The sequence below is a fragment of the Chinchilla lanigera genome, unplaced genomic scaffold (genome assembly GCF_000276665.1).
Source record: "Chinchilla lanigera isolate Chin_1 unplaced genomic scaffold, ChiLan1.0 scaffold00019, whole genome shotgun sequence".
Taxonomy (NCBI): domain Eukaryota; kingdom Metazoa; phylum Chordata; class Mammalia; order Rodentia; family Chinchillidae; genus Chinchilla; species Chinchilla lanigera.
Genome location: NW_004955420.1, coordinates 17,742,937 through 17,761,797, shown reverse-complemented (window position 1 = coordinate 17,761,797; position 18,861 = coordinate 17,742,937). Strand labels below are relative to the sequence as shown.

Sequence of the window (18,861 nt, the reverse complement as noted above, 5' to 3'; positions counted from 1 at the left end):
CTTAAAATACAATTTAAACATCACAGTCTGACTAACAGCATCTTTTAGTCTCCCTGTCAATCTTGGTTCCTTTCCATAACCCCACAGCACTGTAGTTTCAGGACGTGGATTACACTTAGATCCATATTAGCACCAATTCATCTCTCAGACGCAAATTATAAACTCCTTCAGAGGAGGGGTTATTTGTTTTCCGTTTATGTTCGCAATTGCTTCCGGTCATAGGATCTAACACTAAGATCTGTAAGTAGTGGGAACTTAATACATACTTGAATTTGTAGATCAAGATGGGTAAATGGTATTTACACATATTGAGGCATAAGAATCTTATAAAGTAGAAGAGTAGGAGACCCTCAGTTGCGCTTTCTGGTGTCTTTTCTTTTTGAGGAATAAGAATTGTATTAGCATACAATATCAATAGAGTTAGTATTTAATTCTCTATGCTACTATAGGTATGTCACATATATCTTGTATTATATATTACCAAAAGACAAAAATTAATCTTTACATTATAAAAATCCCTCAATATTATTTTCCTTTGTTTTGTGATTTGGCGAAAATGATTGTTTGTCTTATGTCAAATCCCCGTTTTGAAAATGTAGACTGTAACTCTGAGTTTGAGAAAGCATGACTTCTTTCACAGTGAAAGAAGACTCACGATTAATGCACTCATTTTCCCAATTTGGCAACTTTTGGAGGAGAAATGCCATTTAAGGCTGACTACTTTGATTAAAAGAAAACTCTGGCTAATCTCTCCTGAGTGTAAACAAATGGGTCAGTCAGCCAGAGCATCTTACTCTGTAAATTCTTTACCACACATGAAAAGTGCACCAGACCAGAAAGTAAAATCATCTCCGGCGATGGCAACATTTGTAGAATGAATACAAATTGTGTGGGATTTTGCAACAAGAGCAAGATGTTTATTCCCAAGATGTCATAATTAGTCTCCACAGTACACTTTTCTCAGAAAATTTAAAATTGTACCTGTTGCTAAAGACTTCAGCGGAACAAGATTGTACTACAAAACTGAAAATGGCCTGACCCATCATATTAGCCTAAGTGAATTAAAATTCAGTGGACATAATCTCTTCATTCTCAAATTCAGCTACAGATCACGTTTCCTCTGGTTGTCACCATTGGAAGGACTTGAGTAGTTAATCAAACTTCCAGTCTATTTTAATGGCAAATTTTCCAAAATAAGAGGTCTTTTGATTCTCTCTTTGAAAACATTCATAGTTTGTGATATTGCTGAAAGCTAATTTATCATTACTATTTTTAAAAAGGAAGTAAGATGTATTACATATCTGTACCAACTTCACAGAAGGAATGTAAACATCATGTACTGTAAACATGTACTAAAAATAAAATTCCTAGAAGAGGGGTGGCTGGGTCAATGGGTGTATGTAATCTTTCTAGAAATTTCCAAATTCCCCTCCTCAGGAGCTTTGCTATTTTACATTTCTAGCTGGAACATATGAATGTCTGTTTTTCTTAGCATAATCACAGATCACATAGTTCAATATTGGGAATTTTGCCCATATAGATCAAGGATTTTGCTTTTATTTTCTGTGAACTGTATCACTTGCACACTTTTCTACAAGCATTTCCATAGGGCTAGTAATATTTGACAAGTGGTTTCAGTTGAAAACCTCCCACCACAGTCTCCCAGGTTGTATTTTTCTTTTGATTTCACTTATGTAAATTTTTAATTTTTATATGATCAAATTTATGCCCTTTCTCTTATCACATCTGGGTTTTAAGGCATGGAAAAGAAAAGAATTACTGATATTTCCTCCTAATACTTGCATAGTTTCTTTACTTGATATTTGTTTGGAATTAATTCTGGTACAGTATGTATAAAAATTGATCTAATTTCTATTTCTCTGTAGAACTAACTGGCTATTCCTTAGACAGTTTGTTTTTTCCTTTCCATTTTGAGATGCAGCTTTTATGACATCCTAAACTTCTGTGTCCAGTGTTTTCTACTTTTGAATTTTCATTTATTTTTCTATTGGTCTATTAACTCATGTGCCTACTCTGAAGACTTTATAATATTTTAATAGCCACTGAAGTTAGTCTCCCTTTTCAATTTTTTTCATATTTCTGTGGATTTTCTTGCTTAGTTGTTCTTTTGAATAAAATATATAATTGTCTAAAATATGCATTTTCAAGTTCCAGATGATTTCATTCTGGATCTGTGATAATCTGTTATTTTAAGGCACATATGTACCCACATTAATTGTTGTTAAGTAGAAACCTTGATAGACTCTTACAACTTTTCTTATAGCATAGTGAGTACGATTTATAATCAATGCAATGACTCTGTATTTAATGGAACATGTGCAAAGTGCTACACTTTGGTCATTGAAGTGTTTTAAGTACTTCCTGACATTGTGTTTCTGCTTAATTTGATAATAACTTTTGGGAAGTAGAGATCATCATCAGTTTGCTCTTGAGCAAATAATCTTACCATTTAAATTAAGTTCAGACATCACACAGCTTTAACCTTGTATAAAGCAGTTTTGACAATTTAGTATTGTTGCCCTTAAGTTCCTTTCACACATGCTTGAGCTGCAGCTTTATGTGGATGCTTAGTGAGCTGTACTTAGATTTGTGGAACCTACTACAGTTTTATTACAGTTTATTACAGTTCTACAGTTCTGGCCAGTGAAAGAGTATAGCTCATTCCTGTTTGTATCTTTATTCTGAGTGAGTTTCTCAATCTATATTGTATGCTCCTGTTCAGCAAAATGTTTTCAATGTTAACATTATACTAAATGTGAAGAAGATAAATGATAAACAAAATCTCGTTCTTCATCATTTGATGCCTGAAGTAGGCAGGCAATACTTACACATTCAGTGTGATTTATGCTGGTTCACAGTGGCATAGAGACAGATAGGAGGAAAAGGCAGACTTTTAGGAAACATTTCAGAGAATATGTGGAAGATTTGGCCAAGGTCATAGTGGGTGAGTGAGTGTTCCCAAAGCAGAGAAAACAGCTAGGGCACTTTGAAAAAAAGAATGAAGTGGGATAAAGATGTAAACAAGTAAAAGGGAAAGAAATGTTCAGGGAGCTTCTGATATTTGCTGTGGCTCTACCCTGAGGCTTACAGGAACCTTGATGTGGAGGAATGCTCATGCTGTAGTTTTGGCAGAAGAAAGTATCTGAGTCTCCCCTTGCCAAGCCAGTCCTCTGGGCTAGGCTGGGTTGGGCTGGGCTGGGCTGGGTTGGGCTGAGCTGAGAGCAAGGTTTGGCTGACCCTTGGGCACTAAACTGTGGAGCAAAGAAGAAACTTCAGCATCTGGAGCAAAATGAGGAGCAACAGAAAATTTTGCAAAGAAATGATAGATGTCAATCAACTACAGCAGAGTCTAAAGCCTAGTTCAAGGCAAAGGCTCTCCAGAATTCTCTACTGTATCCTCTAGTGTAAGTTGTTTGCTGGGGCAGCAATCAAGATACATCCTCGGATTCCAAGGCTCACTTCTGGGCCTTCTCTGTAGATAGAAGACCTCCAGCCCCACACGGAGATGTAAAGAAACTGGAGAGGAATTAACATGGTTATTCCAGCCAAGTTCTTGAAAGGGTCTGTTTCAGCAATGCTTGTCTGGTGCTGGTGTGGCATGTGAGCAAATTGAGGCAAGATGACTGACTGCATAAGGAAGTCTTCGCAGTGATTAAAATGAGAGATAAAAAGAAACTGAAGTGGTGTAACAGCGTGGGGAAATGGGAACAAGAAATGAAATCAAAACAAAATGCAACTAGAGTTGTCTGTCCAGTTGTATTTAGTGTAGTTACTGGCTTGGTGGGACTGCACCCTCCCAGCTTGCTCTACATTTTTCCAATTGTGTTCTTTGTTGTTTCTTCAAGTTCCATTTAATTTTCTCTATTGCCATCTTTTTTTGTTTGTTTGTTTGTTTTTGTTTTTGTTTGGTTTCTTTTCCGACATCGGGAATCGAACTCATGACCTCACGCTTGCCAGGCAGGCACTGTGCCACTGAGCTAAATCCCCAGCCCTTCTGTTGCCATCTTGACTGTTTCTTTTTCTTGAGTTTTCATTATAAGTGATAGCTTTACTAAATAAAACATGCATTCTTTAATTATTATCGTCTAACATGGAAAGTTATAATTCTTCCCTTGTGGAAAAACTTCTAATAAGATAGAGATATTTACACTTGGTGTTCTTTGTGTCCTTTTAAATGTGATTAACCCTATAAAGCCTTGATATTATTCTTACTTTAAACCAACAAACTACTTTAAAAGAAACTAATTATTTTCAATATAGGTTTGCTATGAACATACTTTTTCAATTTTGGTTTAAATGATGTGACTTTATTTTCTCTCATTTTTTCTGAAAAGAAGCAAAGAAACTTTTATTATAATCACATGGACATTGAACACTTTCAATGTAATGATATCATTTCATCAAGCCAACTTTTTAAAGACAGAAATACTAACAAAACAACAATGAAGACAAAAATAAAAACAAGACAAAAACAACAAAAATGATACATGACCTCAAAACAAAATGATAGGAATTAACAATGGTTGCTACATTATAAACTGTTATCTTCAGTGAAGTTGCTCAGTCCACCAGATGTAAGAATGTAAGATTGATCAAACAATCAAAGACAGTAACAAGTAATAAAAAAAATTGGAAATGATACAGAGTTTCACCATACAAGATGTAGGAATTCAAAAGTGGTTCTTATACTGCATATTGTTGTCTTCAAATCAGTCATTCTGATTACCAGATATAAACATGCAAAATTGGTCAAGGAAAAAGAAAATTTTAAGTATTAATTGTTCCTTTCAATAAACCGCTGACATCAATCCCAGCTATCAATCTTTATTGAGCACCTGCTACATGTAAGTTACTTGAAAACCACTGAGACCTCAGTCTTTATCCTATGTGTAAAAGTATCCATAACTAATTAAGCATTTGAACATGTGTTATCTCAGCCCTTAGTTCACTCTCAATTTTGAGGAATATTTTCACTGGATGTAGAATTATACATTGACTTCTTGTGTGAAGTTACTTTGTTTTAGTTGAACTCTTTAATGAGCTCTTTTCTCTTTCAGTTTATATTGCTTCTGATGAGAAATCAATCATTATTTGTATCTTTATTTCTCATCATTATATATTTTCCTTTGTCCTTTCATTTTTATCTTCAGTTTTTCTTTCACCTCTGACTTCTCCTAATATGTTCACGTTATTCTGGTTTTTGACAAAGTAGTATCTGGATATATTTTCCCTTTAATTTTCTTGCTAGAGTTTTTTGGACGTTTTAGATGTTCAATTTTTAAAATTAAAATTAAAAAATATTCAGCAATTTTTAAAGTATGCTTTTGCATTCTAAATTATTCCTCTCCTTTCCTTGGCTAATTGAATTATGGTCACTTGGTATTAATTCATAGAGCACTAATTTCACCTCAATTTTTGTTCTATGTCAATTCGGGTGATTTCTTATTGACCTATCTGTGTCTTTCTTCACTTTTCTTCTTGTAGTGTTCAATTCACTAGTGTATGCAATGAATTTTGTCATCTCCAGTATTGTATTTTTTCTATACTTTCCATTTGGTGCTTTTTAGAGCTTCCATTTTTCCCCTTACTCTATTTTACTAATTATATTCATCTTTTCCTATAGACCTATACATACCTTATCACAATTATTATTTTATATTACTTATCTATTAATTCTAATAAATAGATCCTCCTTAGAACTGTGTTTACAAACTAGTTTTTAAATTTTTTATTGTTCAAGTGTTACTACTTCATTAATTTTTATAGATTTTTGATGTTGCCAATCAAAGGACAATGGAGATCTAAGAATATATTTGTTTGGTTTAGTTCTTTCCTTTATCTGGCAATGAAGCTGAGGTGCAGATCCATCTGACTTCTGCAGGAGCTGTGTGGACTGTGGCTTAGCTGTAAATAAGTTCTTCTTAGGCTGATATTAGCTGTCTACCTGTTGTTTAACAGTTACCTACCGGATACTCTCTGTTGAGCACAAATGTGGGACTCAAAAAATCACCCTTTGGACCCAGCTATATAGATCCATTTACATGTCTCTGCCCTATAATCTGTTTTCTCAAGTCTAATCTTCTTCTAGAACAATAGTGGTGAACCAATGGCATGTGTGCTGTTTTTATTTTAGAACAAAAGATGTTCATGCATGAGCTTTTTTTCTAAACCAAATCTTCAGTATCGGGTTTAACTGCAGTGTTGGCACTTTGTAATAAATAAACAGGTTTGGGGTTGCAGTTTAGACATTCATTTCTGAAAGGTTTACCATTGCTGTACTCGACTCCTGGCCAACCACTTCCCACTGTCTTTGAGTTTATGTTCTTGCCAAAAGATGCTTCTCTTGCCGTACAAATGAAGAATTAATTATTCAACTTATAATTTTTGATTTACAAAAGGATTTCTCTTCAGTCATCTTTAAATGCTACCCTTGGGAAAGTTGTTTTGGCTTGTCCCATATATTTAGTGAAATTAATATATTTGTGAACTAAGCTTATACCCTTTCTCCTGCATTGAAAGAGAACCACAGTGTGAACAGTTTGGCTAAGGGAGATGCACCAGTACCACAGTGGTGTGTGGTTCGGGGCTATTGCCATGTTTTAATACACCTCTGATTGCTTTTGTATATATACATTTTCCATCTAAAAATAAATTGCTGTGGACCTCCCTGATCTTATGACTTCATGTTTTGACAGAGTGAAGTTCATGACTCATGATGGATAACTTTGGCCAACTCTGGCAGTACCTCACTGCCCTATGGCTGGATCCTCCAATTTTACAAGGTCTAGAGATGCTAATGGGTTTGACCACACTTCTAACAATTGTAAGGTATTGCTGGCTCAAGAGGCAATGCTGCCTGCACTGTAGCATAGTTCTTGTGCTCAGTATTTCATTGTTTAGAGCCTGCTCAAAGCTGCCAGTCCTAAGGTCTCTTATTAAGTAAAGCAAAGGGGTATTCCCTAGTGTAGAATATAACGCCTCCATAGAGTACATTTCTGAATGTCGCGCTTTAGGTTTACTTTGTGTTCTGATGTAATGACTCAGTGTATCCCATACCACAGAGACCTTCTGAACCTTACAAAGGAGGGAGACCTTTAAACACTTTTGAGATCTCATCTCTGCTTTCTTTTATTTAGTCAATGGTTGGTTTTTAGAACTGCCTCCGATGTGAAAAGTAGAACTTTTATTGGGACTATTGCTTTCAGTTTCCTGTTTAGCCATGCTTAATTTGTTCTGTTGATATGGATTAAGGAACGTTCTTATTGGATACTAGTTTATCTGTGCCCAAGGGCAATATGGTGTGCTAAGTATCTCCATAGATCTACACATCTGGCCTGTCTTTTGACTGTGATGCAAAGTTTATAATAATTTTGCACCCTTACTGCAAATAGTTACCTGTCACCACTGGCCTATGTTCTGTAAGGGCTCCCCATTGTCCCAGGGAGCTTGTTCTGTAATGTCCATTCCTGCTATTAGCCCTGGCCTAGGGACAACAGACACTTCTGGTCTATCCAACTATTCTGATGTCCCATTTACTAGCGCATTCTTTAATGTATGAATACAGGGTCTTTTGGACACTTCCAGAGAGTGAATTGGCTCATGGCTTCCAGCCTTAGGATGTATAACCATGTGGGCAGGTTAACTCCCCTGAGGCTATCAGTATTGCCTGCCACAATATACCATGAAGGTTCTTGTATTTCTACTGCAAATACTGTGAGCCTGGCCAGTAGCTTGCTAGTGTCATTTATCTTCCATGGTTCTTGAGTAAGAGCTAAACCTTGTATCACAGAAGACAGATCATATATGACTCATCTTTCCTGTATAGAACCTTGTGCTTTACCCATACCTTTTAATTTAATACTCTTAAAACTCTTAGGGCTCAGCTCAGTTTTCTGAATTCTCAATCACTCCTCCCTGGACAATTTGTCTGGGACCAGAAATCTCTTCATTACAGTGTTCTTTGCAGGCTCAGTTCTTCACATCATTTTTTATTGTGATTTAACTTTGGTTATTGGTCCAGAGGAAATGTGTGGATATTTTCAGGGTGACAAGGATATATGTAGACTTACAAGGTCAACATCTCTGTAAAATTTTCAAGTCAAGTTGAGTGCTAGTCTGTACCTTGGAGAAATGGGTTCCAGAGTTTTCAGGCCAAGCGATTTAGGTTAAGAAATCAAGGTTTTCAGTTATATTGACCCAGATATTTCCATTTCTAGCCTAAGGATACAATTTCTTTCCTATCAAGACCTTAATCTTGGCATAAAAGAATTTCCAGGAAGAAAATCAACACTTTCTAGAGCTCTTGAGTCCCATTTGTGCTTTTATTGACCCTCCAACTGTGAAAGATAAGAGTCATTTTGCATGCTGCTTCTGACATTTACATTAAATTGGTAATTGAAATTAGTAATTTATCACCTGCAGCCTTTCATTATCTTTCTCTCAGTGTATGATATATTGCATCATTAGGGCATTCTTTTCCAATATAATACCATTTATGTTCATTGCCAGTGAATGTACTAACAACATCACTAACATAATATGCCGGTGACTATGAAGTATTCTACCTATCCCTGGTGACAGAGCCTCAATGACAGATTCCTGGTGACCCATTAGGTCACATGGCTTGAAAAATCCCTTACTAAAGGATGTTCCCTAGGTTCAATCCTGATATGAATGGTCTTAAGTCAAGAATTCTGGAAGGAAAGAAGCTGAGACAAAGACTTGGAAATGGGGATTTACTGGAGAACACTGGTAGGAAGACACTTGTAAGAAAGTCAGAAGGCAAGACGGGACAGAGGGAGAAGTTACACTTTTGGTGCAGTTACAAGATTCTAGCCAATCCCACAGGGAGTTCTGGCATTTGGATAACCCTTCAGAGTTGTCCCAAATTACAGAAGGGGAATATGATATGTTTGTGAGATCTTGAGGTGTTGGCTGTTTCCCAGGAGGGAATATCTTTGGCAGAGAAACTCCTTTTAACCCAGGAATATCTGAAAATATCTGTGAACTGCTAGCATCTAACATTATCCAAACCTTAGAGAAATAACTTCCGTATTTGATATGACGTGAGCTGGTACTTTCAAAATTAAGGATATCTGAGTACTACAAAGTCTTTCAAATTGCTCTTTTGTAGGTTGTGGGAATGTGTAAAGAAAAAGATACATACAAACATTCAAGATTGTAATTTCAACACAAAATTGGAAACCACGAATTATTTTGAAATCCTTTCTATCATCAGTTAGGACTTCTTTCATAACTTGCATACTTTTGAATAGGGAGATGCATTTTCTATGCTGAAAGAAAATGTTTTTCTTTCTCTTTACTTTATGACAGGGTAATACTATCTGCCCTGATCAGTACAAAGGTTCTTGCATGAAAACAGTTACAAAAGTTTATAATAATACTTTTTTAAGTATATGTTTGCAGGACATCATGATTGCATTTATTGTACGGAGTTGATAAATCTGTTGTGACAGTTCTTAACTCTGTTTTTTTTTTCATTCCCCTACCTCATCCTTTCTTCTCTGCTCTCCCCAATCTTGGACCCCTTTTGATGTAGGGGACCAACAGATAGGGGTGGGAGAAGAAAGAGAGAGAAAGGGGATGGGAAAAAATAGAGCAGTAACACTTTAAATGACATATAAAGCAATGTAAGATATGTCATTTTTACAGCCATGAAGTGCTCTTCCTATCTCATGAACTTAGAGAATTGACCCTATCCCTTTAAAATTGCAGCCCTAGGTTACCTTACCTCTGGTTTTTACTCACATGCCAGGTGAAACAAAATGAACAAAGAAATTTGACCTGTGCACTGGTGACTCAATAATACTGCTCCATTGTACATTTCTCCACTGGAGCATGTCCCACATGAGTGTTGAATAAGTAAGGAGTATACAATTAGCAGCACATGGAGATGAAAATTTTTCACAAATATCTGATTTGTTATTTATCAGAGTATTCCGTAGAAAATGAGGCGTGCAAAGTGCTTCACTTTGAAATAATTTTTAATCAAAAAAGAAACCTGTTAGAGTTGTTCCTTGCCACAGAGCATACTTTATGGTAGAACTCCCTTTAAGTCATTGGTATCAGCTAAATATGTTTTATTTGTTTCTAAATGTGCTTTGCTATTCAAAATTTTTAGTGGCCCAAGAAGGTCCAGAAACAATTGCATTAATATGAAACAAAATGTTGTAGGCTTTTATGGTTGCCAAGTGGTTACATTCCCCAGGAGATTTCTTCCATTTCTTTTTCGTTCTGCAAATTCTTTGTAATCTGCTTAAAGTCAAGTTCCCACTTGATGTTGATCAAGCTGATGCTGCTCCTGGTTGCAGGTGGTGTACATGGTGGTGGTGGCCACCCTGGAGTGTAGCACTCAATAATCTCTCCCTCTAAGTCTTAATATACTGTGCTGTTTTCCCCACATTTTACTAGGCTTCATCTGTGTGACCAACATTTTGTTACTTCTATGAATAGATTATAAAGTGCTTGTGTCTTTCATCTTGGCCATTCTGTCTCTGACCTTTCAACCTGTGGAAAATCATCTGCCATGTCAGGAAAACACTCAGATAACCTACAGGGAGGCTCATACATTAGGGATCTGGTGATCCATCCATAATCAGTGAGCATCTGAATCCTAACAACGATGAAACAGGCCAGGGACATAGCTCAGCGGCACAAGTGCCTGCCTGGCAAGTGCAAGGTCTTGAGTTTGATTCCTGGTACCAAAAAAAAAAATTAACAATGAAACAATGTGTATTAGGCCACTTGATGTTATTATAATGAGATACTGGAGTTTGGGTACTTTATAAAGAAAAGAGATTCCCTTCGCTCTCAGTTCTTGAATTGCAAGGACATAAAGCCGGCTCTAGCAAAGGCCTCAAAGTGGCTGACATCACCACGATTGGAGCATTTGTAAAAAGGTATCGGCAAGAAGCCTGGACTTCAAGGATGCCAGACTAGAAATAGTCTCCACTAGTCCTCACTTTCTACCGGTACTATCACCTCTTAACATCACAACACTGAGGACTTTGCTTCCAACTCTTGAGCCATACCTGAATTTTACTAAGATGGAAACAAATCTTCCTGTTGGTACCTACAGATGAGACAGTTGTTCTAATGAACAACTTGATGGCACTCCTGAGAGATCCTGACTCAGAACCACATGACCAAGGTGATCCTGGGTTTCTGATCCATGGAAAGCCATGTTTGTTGTATGAAGATGCTACTTTTTGATGGAATTTGTTGCACAGAAATAGATACCTAATACAATAATTTAAACTAAGCTAGTCAGTCTGTAAGTTTTCTTTGGCCACACCAAGAGGATCAAAGTTGGTTAATTTAGAATCAGCACCAGGATTTGAGGGAGAAATTACCATACATGGGCATCCTTCTATCTCCTGGATGACTGTGCGTAGTGGCGGCTGCAGACATTCTGTCCCAGTGAGGGGAGCCACTCTGAGGACAGAACTGTCATCCTGAAGATGATGCAGCATAAAGCATTGTTGGGGAACAACAATCAAGTATGCTTCAAATTCTGTCTTTTTTCTATAAAACCCCCTTTGGTTTCCCAGCTAAGTCCTTTTGTTATTTAAAGCAGCATGACTATGGTTTTCTGTTACTTGCTGCCTCAAGAATCTCAGTGCAATTTGTGGGGTGTGGTGGTGCACTCCTGTAATCCCAGCACTCTGGAGGCTGAAGCAGGAGGATCCTTGTGAGTTCAAGACCAGCCTGGGCTACAAAGTGAGCTCAAGGCCAGCCTGAACTGCATAGTGAGACCCTGTCTCAAAAAAAAGAATCTCAGTGCATACCCAGCAGAGGTGATTCCTTTATACCATCACTGACAACTTAGTTTGTCCTGTATTATTAGGTCACAGCAGTCTTTCACATCTCCTAGTCTCTGACCTCACAAACATGGTCATAGATTTTAATGTGAGTAGGACCTCCTTTCCCTTGCTGTGGATTAAGCTGTCTTGAGTTGTGCTCCTGAATACATAGACTTTTTTCCCAGTATAACACTTTTTCACCCCATTGAGGGTATCTCTACTGACCAGCAAATCCTGCTGTCATAGGCAATTCTAATTTATTTATTTTTATTTTAAAGACAAAAAACAGCAACAACAAAGGAGACAAAACCAAAACAAAGCAAAAACAATGAAAACAATACAGGATTTCAAAGCAAGATGACAGGAATTAACAATGGTTGTTATATTTCATATTGTTGTCTTCAACAAAGCTGCTCAGATTACTCGATGTAAGAATGCAAGATTGATCAAACAATTAAAGACAATAATAAGTAATAAAAAACATTAGAAATGATACACAGCTTCATTAAACAAGATGGTAAGGATTCAGAAATGGTTGTTATATTGCATATTGTTGTCTTCAAATTAGTTGTTCCGATTACCAGATATAAGCATGCAAAATTGGTCAAAAGAAAAAAAATTTAAGCATTAACTATTCCTTTCAATAAACCAATAGACATCAGCAATACACTTAGCTCTCCTTGTGTGTGTATATATATGTATATATTCTTTTCTTAATTTTAAAGAGGAAATACAAAAACAAAATAACAAAAACAGAGGCATAAACAAGACAACATAAAAACAATAAAAATGATACAGAATTTGAAAACAAAGTGATAGGAAGTTAACAATGGTTTTATATTACATACTGTTATCTTCAAAGTAGTAACCCAGATAACTAGATATAGGCATGTAAGATTGATCAAACAGTTATACATTAACTGTTTCTTTCAATGGCACCTCTAATTTATATACTATTCTCCAACACTAACTGTATCTATGGGACTAGTCTTAAAGCTAGGTTACTTTGACTGGCCCATTGTACCTGAGTACACCTTCTCTTTTCTCTCTGATGATAACTATTGAGATCTCAGTTCTATTGTATCTTTTAACTGACTCATCCCAAAATATTTTTAGGTTAAATAAAATAGTGTACCAGTTTTCTTTACAGTAGTTACACTGAAAATGTATGCTGAATGTGAAAGTGCTCCTTAAGATAATGAGTTCTAAATATTGATAAAAGAAAATGTAGGTAAATTTTGCATATATGATTATTCTGTCATTTTCATTATTCAATGAAAATTTATTATTTAAGAATAAGAAAATTTTAACACATAAACAACTTCATTAATTAAATCATCTAAAATATTTTGCATTTCCCATGTAAGAGAAAGCATGCAATACTTAATCTTGTGTGTCTGATATATTTCACTTAACAGTATGGTATCAAGTTCCATCCATTTTCCTACAAATGACCTATATTTATCCTTCTTTGTGATAGGATTGTACTCCATTTTGTATAAATAAAACTTATTTTATATACATTCATCTGTCAATGGACATATATAGTCTGGTTCCAAGATTTAGCTATTATGAATTGTGCTGATATAAACATTAGTACACATGCACCACTGTAATACGATGTCTTTAACTCTTCTGGGAAGATGCCTAGAAGTGGAATATCTAGGTTGAATGGAATTTCTAGTTTTAGATTTTGAGGAATAAAATTTTAAAAAATAAAAAATATCTGTTTGTGGAAATTTGACTAAGTTTCTATGTAAATTATTCCAGTTTTTGAAATAAAATCTATGTGTGCTTTACAAAAACACATCTCTACTATTAGTTAGCTTTTTATTACTTAAATATATTTCATGTCAACAACAGAAACATGTTAATTTGTTTACTGAGTTCTGTGTTTTCATAATTGCACTATTATATGTATCTTAGTGTCTATCTTTAGAAAAAACATTGACTCAAGTTCATTGTCATAAACAAAATCTTGCAAAAGAATGGCTGAGAAAATGACTAAACCAGCTTTGGCTTTGTTGAGACTTGTTTGTTGGAGGAAAGAACTAAATATTATTTTCCCTTGCTCAAATAAAAGTAGGTGTGGGTTGATGAAACCTGTAAAGTTTCCATGGACTGAGTCAGAATTAGTACAAAGCTTCAAGTCAAATTTTGTATTCTGAGAGAGGATGAGGCACACAAAGAACATTTGTTTTTATCCTAAATAGCTCACATTCTTCATATTATGGGTATGACAATGTGGTAGAGATGTAGTGAGCTCCAAAGTCACCTTCAGCCACCTGGCATCCAGAAAGAAGACTGGCACTAGCGTTACACAGCTAGTCGGCCTTTCTGTCCCTTTCAAAATTCTCTAGGTATTATTTTAAATCTGTTTTTATGAGTCATGAAGGTTGGATTGAAAGTTGTGGTCTTTTCCTTTCTGAAAACAGATGGAGAATCAGGTAGATGTAAGCCTTTTCTCAATTTGTTCTATATCCTTAGCTATCTACCTTTTGAGCATATAAGTTAATTTAATTTAATCATTTGCAAAGTCATTTCAGAGAATGATTTTAGTGTCATGCAGTTTGGTTAACACAACTACCAAGTGAACATCAAACATTACATCTAGTAGAATAAAATTTAAGGTTTCTAAATATGGCCATGGGTGATGTGCCTGACTTATCTGCAGGCACATAATTCACATGGACTATGGTCTGCATGGTAAACTAGACCCACAAGTTTTAGAAATCTCATACAGGCTACCACATAGGAATAGTCAGATATTAAATATAGGAGGGTGTATTTGTAACATGATAGCATATCCTCTGTAAATTTCTTAGTAAGTTTAGTAAGTTTAGTAAGTAGTAATTAGTAAGTTTAGTAAGTTTAGTAAGTAGTAATTAGTAAATTGTCCTCTGTAAATTTCTTAGTAAATTCCAAGAGTAAATTTCTTACTGTCTCACTCTTCCAAACTGTATGCTTTAATGATTCAGTGCCACTCCAGGTTTTGAGACCAAATTTGTTCCTTTTAAGACGAAATTTAAGACGCCATAGGCTAAAAGTTCAGGCAGAGTGAGTTGCCTCAGACTCTGACGTTTTCAACTTTCCCACTGTCATCTGCTCTTGAAATTATGTTCCTGACTTGTTTTCTAGTGTATGAAATACTTTCTAGTTTCCTCTGTCCAGTATAGAGTGAGTTTACTAAGGCAGGAATCTTTGTTTATTTTGTTCACAGATAGGGCAAAACCTTGAGTTCTGTGGATGTTCAATAAATACTTAGTAAAATGCTTCATTAATGAGTATTCTGTCCAATACATCTGCTAGGTAGGCCTCTGCCCATTCATAAATCCTAGTTCCCAGTCAGATGCCTCAGTACCTGCCGTCCTCCCTGGCTACCGTAATCTTTAGTATATGTGTTTTACTCTCCAAGAAATTTGCCTCCAAATCCCAGGCTTAATCTGGCTGTGCACACCTTCTCCCATACAGAGTGTGTCTCACCTCCCAAGGCCAGGCCCTATGTCTTATTAGCTTTTTTACTTCTGACCTAGCTCACTACTCAGCAGTACTTACTATACTTCCAGCCTGGCTAAGGACAGAGCTTGCATTTGGAAGGCAGTGGGAAATTTTGGTTTTCAAACTAAGAGCTGAAAGGCTTTGTGACCAGAGGGAGACAGTGCTTCCAGCCTAAATGCAAGACCCTTTCAGGGTGGACACCCAGCCCCTTCAATTGCCTTGAACCTTGGGAAATTTGCTAGCATTCCCCAACCTCAGTTTCCTCAAAAGCAAAGCAGAACTGAGTAAGCCAGATTTGTCGAAGTGCATTAAATGGCTCTCAATACCTAGCAATTACAACCAAATTAGCTTTCTTTCAATCCCTCCCTCAGGGAAAACAAACACTCCAGGATTTGTAAAAGGTCCAATTTAGATATCAAAGGCTTCCTAACACAGAGGGTTTGTATCTCTATCTTACCTGCTTGCCCAGGCCTGCTTCTTTTGCTCTATCCTGCCCAGCTCCTATTTCCTGACTGTTGGTATCAACTTGTATCTCCTTACTTTTCTCTTCCCTCAGCTATATTTGCCTTATTGTACATACTGGTGTCTGCCTGCCTCTTCAAAGGGCAGCCCCTGTGTTTTGCCTTCCAATCCCTGACAAAAGTAGCCCAATTCTTTCTGACTTGTTTTCTAGTTAGAAAGTCAATGACATAGAAGACAGTTTTCAGCTGTCTTTTACTTAACATGTGTCAGTTTAAAAAACACAGTTTAGAGTAATACTTTTAGGAGCTGAGCACGCCCTTCTTCCCTCCCTTGGACCACTTCCTTCTTCCTTCTGTCATACTTCAAAAATGAAGATCAAAAGAGTAGTCTATTTGTTCTAAAATAAGGGCTATGTCTCAGAGTTGGAGTTGAAACCTGAGTGTTCCGGACCTTACCTAGCTCTCTGGCTCATCCCACCTTCTACTCTTCCCCGGATTAATTTCTTCCTCTTCCAGGGTATGACTGAGCCTATGAGCTAGCAAATTCTTTACACCTTTGACAACAGGAGCGTTTTAAAAGCAGTTTCACTAATGGTGCAGGCTAAGAACATGCTATAACTTTATGAGTGACTCATTTGTGACAAAGGAAATATGTTCTCGGATTCCTAATCTGTTTGACGTGTTTAAGAGAAACGTTGATTTAATTCTGTTTTCCAGCATAAAAGCTCAGAGAAAGGATATCCTTTTCTAATCTTATTAAGTGTGACGAGTACGCCTGCCTCAAATATATTTGTTACACTTTGTGTCTAACTAATTTATATCCCCTTAAGTAATAGCTTTTGTGCTGAAGATAAACTATGAGCTAAAGAATAGACTTTCAGACATTCCTAATTGCTCATTATCTCTCACAGGCTCAGGGAACATTTTTACTTTATGCATAAATTCTTCCATAGAACCAGTCAATGACACAGAAAATGACAGTGATTTATTTGAAGCTATTCAGAATGCACCCATACTTTTTAAATGTGTGACACTGTTGCCTTGGAGGTTTGGGGAGAGGACTCTAGTAACATACTACAGAAATGATCCCTGAAAGTATAGCTTTACTGCTTAGAATTATGGACATTGCCTTGGAGGTTTGGGGAGAGGACTTGGAAGATGCTCCTACATTTTGCTTTCCATTATAATCTCATTTTAAGGCTATGAAATTTCTAACTTTCCCTTTTCTCTCTTTTTTAGAAGGAACAAACTTCCCGGTGGCTGAACTTTTCCTTCAGGATCTTATCTTCCTTCTTCATGATCAAAGTATGAATGGGGATTTTTAGCCACAGGATCTGAGGTTGTTAGGTGATATCTCAAATAAACGTGGAGCTCAGGAATGGAAAGATTGTGGAGAGATCAAAACCAGGTAAAGATGTCTACATGGCAAAAATCCAGAATGGTCCACTACCTGAGAGAGGAGGGCATCAATTTGTGGAGGAAAGTTAGGTTTCTCTATTTTCCTTTCAACACTGAAAAAACCTATGCATGTGTGTTTGGCGAGTAGGGGGTCATAGTAACTGGAAGCAGAAGCAAGCAGAGATCCTTAGGCTGTAAAATGCCAAATGTGCAAGTTATTAATAAGTTTCAAGAATTTATTTAGCCCAGAAAAAGTTCACAGTTTATAAAGAATGCCATCTAAAGGAGTGGCAGGCTGGCTGTTTACTACTTTCGGCTCCTCCTCTTTCTAACACCCTGACACGCCACTCTTTATCACTCTGCAGGACTGGATTGGTTGTTGGCCTGATGTTTGGAAAATAATCTTTCTATGGTTGGACCTAATACATACAGCAACATGAAATTCAGCATGCAGACTTTTGAGTTCTTTCCTTCATTCAGTTACCAACTTATATAGCTAGATCAGATATATTTATTAATTTTGCATTCATTTGTTGTAAAAATTATAGTGAAATATCAGTGTTAAAATAAGCAGAAAAGAAAGTGTGCTTCAACAAAATACAAACTGGAAACTAGTATAATAGATCAAGATTTTTTAAATGCTCCATATACTCTATGCTGAGTTTTGATATTATATATACTCTAGTTTTCAGCATTATTAATAAGAATATAAGTGCAGAGTATTTATTTCTGTCGGTGTTGACAACTTCAAAATAAGCATAGCAGACTGGGGAATATATAAAATAAATAGCATTACATTTACAGGTCTTTGGGATTTACAGCTATACCACATTTCCTTATAAAATGGTGCATATGCTTACAAACCTTGCAAAGTTATCTTATATGGTACTGTAAAGTACTGTCTTGTGTCTTTCCTGTCTGTAGTTCACACCTGCAATTTTATTTATTCAAAGGATTGTTTTAAGTCTTATTCAAGAGATATGGTCTAGGATAAATCAAAAGCAACCCTGCCTTTTCCTTTCATATATAATTTCTGAAGGTCATAAAAATAATGTTTGTTTAATAATTTACTGACATCATTTTTGCAAATGTTAACTGTCCGAGAGGATTTAGGCTGTCTCATTTTGTTTTCCAGAGTTGGCATTTATTTTGCTTCAGCCTTCGGGCTCCTTGAGATGCCAGGCTCAGGAGCACAGCACTGTGATCGTCTGAGCTGAGCCGCACTGCAGGTAGCCATTGGCCTTCCCAGAGACTTGGAGGAAAACCCCTCATGGTGGGAGTAAGTGGAAACACCTCACACATGACCAGGGATCGTGAAGAAGGAAGATGATTTGCTTTAAGCTTCACTCCAGTTACAGTTCAGAGATTTAGATATTTATGCATAAAAAGGATACAAGGGGATATAAACAGCAGGTGATGATGGCACTGCTTGTACTCTACACAATCAGAGAAATTCCTCTAGTAGCATACTACAGAAATGATCCCTGAAAGTATAGCCTTACTGCTTAGAATTATGGACACAAATAAAACCAGGCATTCAATCATGCACTTACACATGTTTCATTTATCTATGTCCTCACTGTTTTTTATATAATAAATTCCAGTTCCTTTCCTTTAAGAGTCTTCCCTAGACCCACAAGATATTTGTGAATTAAAGTAAA

The 18,861-nt window shown here is 36.4% G+C and overlaps 1 long non-coding RNA gene across 1 annotated transcript in view; it reads left to right on the top strand.

Moving 5' to 3' along the window:
• LOC106148340 overlaps window positions 1-18,861 on the top strand; it is a 39,582-nt gene that overhangs the window by 8,967 nt on the left and 11,754 nt on the right. The window contains exons 2-3 of the long non-coding RNA XR_001233687.1: window positions 17,042-17,210; window positions 18,336-18,429. This is a non-coding gene — a long non-coding RNA (uncharacterized LOC106148340). The remainder of the gene's footprint in view (window positions 1-17,041; window positions 17,211-18,335; window positions 18,430-18,861) is intronic.